This window comes from Armigeres subalbatus, chromosome 3 (genome assembly GCF_024139115.2).
Source record: "Armigeres subalbatus isolate Guangzhou_Male chromosome 3, GZ_Asu_2, whole genome shotgun sequence".
Lineage (NCBI taxonomy): Eukaryota > Metazoa > Arthropoda > Insecta > Diptera > Culicidae > Armigeres > Armigeres subalbatus.
Genome location: NC_085141.1, coordinates 361,829,980 through 361,835,197, shown reverse-complemented (window position 1 = coordinate 361,835,197; position 5,218 = coordinate 361,829,980). Strand labels below are relative to the sequence as shown.

Here is a 5,218-nt window from a genome sequence, read left to right as displayed (position 1 = left end):
CAACCACTGTAATTTCTATTAAATTTGTTGCCAAAATCAAATCATGTCTCTAACGATGGCTTGATTGCACATATCGATGCGACCAATGAACAACTTCATAAATTATCTCGCGCATGGTTTTCTATTGATGTACAACAAAAACGGCATTCGAGAAAAAAAGGAAAAAATATAGATCAGGAGTTGAACCAACACCCTTGTTCGTGAGAGGCTAGCGTTTTCCAAAAGCGTCATTGGCGGTTAATTAGAACGCAAGCATATTTTCAACGGGAAGCCAATCCACCATCCGTGTTGAATTGAAGTGATATTTCTAAAAAAAACTCGAACGTCGTATAGGTTTTATGCATAACGGCTTTTTTATTCGTGTATTTCCTATTACTCCATTTGCGTAGTGTACAATCCGTTTCTAACATGAAATAGTTCGTTAGAAATTGACTTCAATACAAATGCTTATTTTTATGAATTAATTTTAATGGTGATTAACGACGATTAATGACGACCGACCAATGTAAGTTCCATTAAGTTTGCTCGCAAGATCAAATCAAAAATTGAAAGCAGCTACATGTTGTTCCATAAGCAGATCATTTGAGTTTGCCCGTGATAATAAAAAAGATGTTAGTAACACTGTGTAAAAAATCTATAATATCACATTCTCAACGGGAATCGAACTTTAATTTGTGTTTAACCACTTTACCTACAGTTCCTATGACCGCATTCAATATGGGATGCTTATGCAGTGAAATTAATTTCATATCAACTTGACCTACATTCATGATGAATACTGCATTTGGTTTTCATCTTTTTTTTGGTTTACTCATGACAGGCCGTGGAACAAAACCAGCTATTGATTTATTGTCTATAAATAACTCTGGATTTATGGAAAAGCCATGCCCCGTCTATGGATACATTGTTTGATAAGCAAGAAACAATGCCTTTGGCACACTCTGCTTGTAGCAACGAAGATGCAATTTCTTCTGATCTCATCTACTCAGCAAACATCATCCGCAGAAAATAACGACTTTCCGAACCGTGCCGTCATGAATTCTGGAATTATAATGGTTAATAAACATTTGAATAAGGTATTGAACATCTGTGCTTTTTGTATATCATCAAAGAGAAGTAAAATCAATTAATTTAGATGTGACAATAGAACACAACCAATAAGGCATCAATGTCCGAACTACGGTAGCGGTACGGTCGGTATGTATCTGGTGTAGACTACAGAAAAAACAACTGGTAAAAGGCAGCCGGAGCTAATGTGCAGAAAACAGCATATCGCGCATAAAAATTTTTGATTACACGATGATATGTGAGATGGCTGCTGTCGGCTTCCGCTGGCTGGCTGTGTAAGGAAGCGCTTTTCTTATACACGAACGAAACTACATCCTGATGCACATCAAGGCAATCACTTCCCATTTTCTCAGGATAAAGAAGGAAAACTTTTCGCGGGGTTGTATCAGCATTTTACTATAGACTGGTGGGTACATTTTTTTAAAACAAACTTTCTATTATAGACATATTTCGACGTTAAAAGTATAAACACATTATTGGATAGCTTGACTGATGTTTCACACAAGTAATGCAAATATTCCTATCTACAGAAAATCCACCGGACTGTAGAAACAATCTACATGAGCTCGTTGTTACTCCTGATGTGTACACCTACCTACATCAATTGTTATGTGAGCGAAACGAAAAGAAATCCTCCACACACCACCGATGATGAAGACGACGAGAAGACCGACTAGCAGATGATGATAGCAGTGATGAGTCCTTAAACATCAGCTCAGCAGCCAGCAGCCGTTTGCCACCAAGAAGCAAAAAGTTTCGTTTTCAGAAAATACTATTACCAGTAGGTTCCACACGTTCGGTTGCCGAGGTGCGGATTGAGGTGACCAGACTTTCCTCCAAAATAAAAAAAAAACAATTGTTACTCATTAACAGTGTATGACCCAGCATGCACACAATTAATTACATATTAGGTTAAGCACGACTAAACCTCAAAAACGGTTACATTTTTTTTAAATTTAAGTGAAATAGAAATAGGCCTTGGCCAAAAATAGACTGCACTAATGGAAGAAACATTCGAAAGATTTTTGATAACGTCCACAATTGTAATTTTTATTCTTTTTATAAAAGTTAAACAAAGGCCACTGTCAAACCCCACCACATCCTAGGCAGGCCCCAATCAACAAAATATTTAGATCAGAAGAATAAGTTTTTTTCTATTTCAAATAATATTATTTTAAATTTTAATGATTTAAAAATTAATACGTACTTAAAAATACGACGAGACTTCGATGAGATAGTTGATAATAGGGCGAAGAAAATAAATTTATTGATACAAATCTTATTATTATTGCACATATTATGGTGACCACTCACTCGAGAATGCCGGGCAAACACGGGAATTAAAAATCACCAGGAAACACATTCAAAAATGTCTCCGGGATTCAGACCGCATCGTGCTTTCGTGCTGTGCGGTTCTTTCTCTCTTTGCGGAAGGAAGTTTTTAATACTACCCGAAGCTATTTTAATTTCAACGGTGCTTCTTAGCGCTATTTGTACCCACTGATCCCGTTACGATCTTTGCAAGGACCCGTGCCTTCGTTTTACGTTGGACCCGTTTGCGGAAGTAAAATTCCGACAAGCGGTGGTAATCCTGCAGGGACACCGTTCTGGGAAAAAACCTCTTAGAAGGTCACGTCTCCACGCTCAGCAATGAGTATTAGTAAAAACAAGAGGAAGGGGGAGTCTTTGAATTCTCCACTTCCTTCAAAGAAACAAGGTTTCAAGACCGTCCTGCCAAAGCGCGGAAAAATAGAAGGAAGCTGGAGAATTCAGATATTCCTTCAAACTCTAATGTCGGAAATAATTTTTCTCCTATCGAACTGAGCAATCAGTTCGATTTGATTAATGATGATATTGAGCAAATCGAATCTAGCCCAGGTGATTCGATTCATGCGAAAAAGCAAAGGATTCCGCCGATTGTGGTATCTGTTGCCGAGTTTTCTGGCTTTAGGAATGAGATTTTGAGTAACCTTCAGGGATCAAGGTTTCATTTCAGATTGCTAGGAAGGGTGACTGCCGCGTTTTGCCGGGATCCTTTGACGATCGCAAACGTCTTCTTCAGTATTTAACTGAGAAGCGCCATAAATTCTTCACATACGACGACAAAACTGAGCGATTGTTCAAAGTCGTCTTGAAAGGTCTCCCCACTGATGACAAATCACTGGATGAGATTAAAATTGAAATTTCTCAATTACTTGGATTTTCACCAGTCCAAGTAATTAAGATGAAAAAGAAATCTCGCTCTGGTACTTCCCAGAGGGGCATTTCTCAAGAATCTTATTTAGTTCATTTTAACAAAAGTTAACTAAATAATATGAAAAGTTTGGAAAAGGCCAGTATTATGTCTCATGTCCGTGTTACATGGGAACATTTCCGCAGGCCTGTGGGAAATTTCCAAAACCCCACCCAGTGCCGTAAGTGCCAAAAGTGGGGTCATGGAACCAAACATTGTCACATGGATGCAAAATGCATGATTTGTGGTGGAACCTCTCACGCCAAGGACGCATGTCCTGTGAGAAAAGATTCCAATAAATTTAAATGTGCAAATTGTGGGGGCAATCATAAATCCAATTTCTGGGAATGCCCTTCACGCAAAAGTTTTGAATTCCGTGCAAAATTGATGACGGAAATTCCAATCGGATCCCAGATTCGACGGGTAGAAATTTTCAAACGCTCAAATTTCGAAACCGGTTACCGGTCGAGCAATTCATACCCACCACAATTCACAAACAAATTTTGCCGCTCGTCAACGGGTAGCAAGCACTTCAGTAAATTCCAATTTTTCGAATGTACCTACGTATGCAAACATCGCTGCTGGTAGACAAAATTTCTCTTCTCAAAATGAGGTTTATACCCATGCCCCAACGGAAAATAACGGTCATGTTGCCGATTCAGGTAGCATGACTGCTTCCGATTTTGATTTTTTAACTGAACAATTGCATCACATGATTGATGCAATGTTCAAAGCAAATACCATTCCTGAAGCTGTTCAGGTTGGTATAAAGTACACACAAAAATTGTTATCGGACTCCGTTTCAATGGATCCAAATAATTGTGTGAAAGTTCTAAATTGGAATGCCCGCTCTCTAAAGGGTAAGGAAGATGAATTATTCAACTTCCTTTCAGTTCATAATGTGCATATTGCCATTATAACTGAAACGTATTTAAAACCAGGACTCTCCATTAAAAGAGATCCAAACTATTTTATCTACAGAAATGATCGTCTTGACAGCGCCTGTGGTGGGGTCGCCATTGTCATTAATAGACGTATCAAACATAAATTATTTTCTTCATTTGAAACCAAAGTTTTTGAAACCTTGGGAGTTTCTGTTGAAACAAATTTTGGACAATTTTCCTTCATTGCAGCCTACTTGCCTTTTCAATGCAATGGGCAGCAAAAGAATTTGTTGAAAGCTGATCTTCAAATTCTGACTCGCAACAAATCAAAATTCTTCGTAATTGGTGACTTCAATGCCAAACACCGTTCATGGAATAATGCTCAAAGCAATTCCAATGGTAAAATTTTATTTGAAGATTGTTCTGCAGGATATTATACTATTCAATATCCCAATGGACCAACTTGTTTTTCTTCCAGTCGAAATCCTTCTACAATTGATTTAGTTTTAAAGGATTCAAGTCAGCTGTGTGGCCAATTGGTAACTCATGCTGACTTTGACTCTGATCATCTTCCTGTGACATTTGAAATCTCACAAGAAGCCATTTATAATCCAATCAGCTCTACTTTTAATTATCATAGAGCTGATTGGGATTTATATAAAACGTATGTCGATAGGAATTTTGATGTTGATATTCCTCTCGATACCAAAAGTGATATTGATAATGCTCTCGTATCTTTGACAAATTTAATTGTCGAAGCCAGAGGCATTGCAATTCCTAAATGTGAAACTAAATTCAACTCCATTATTATTGACGACGATCTTCAGCTACTGATCCGTCTTAAAAATGTGAGAAGAAGGCAATACCAAAGAACTCGCGATCCCGCGTTGAAAGTTATTTGGCGGGATTTGCAAAATGAAATTAAAAACGTTTCGCTATTCTGAGAAATACCAACTTTGAGAATAATGTCTCGAAGTTGGATCCCAGTTCGAAACCCTTTTGAAATTAACAAAATTCTTAAAAACCTCAAAAG

General features: G+C 37.7%; 1 long non-coding RNA gene across 1 annotated transcript; it reads left to right on the top strand.

Annotated features, from left to right (window-relative positions):
* Nucleotides 1-939: 939 nt before the first annotated feature.
* Nucleotides 940-2,057, top strand: LOC134223413 (uncharacterized). Its single transcript, XR_009982568.1, has 3 exons — nt 940-1,076; nt 1,136-1,474; nt 1,599-2,057. It is a non-coding gene; the product is annotated as an uncharacterized LOC134223413 (long non-coding RNA).
* The last annotated feature ends 3,161 nt before the right edge of the window (nt 2,058-5,218 follow it).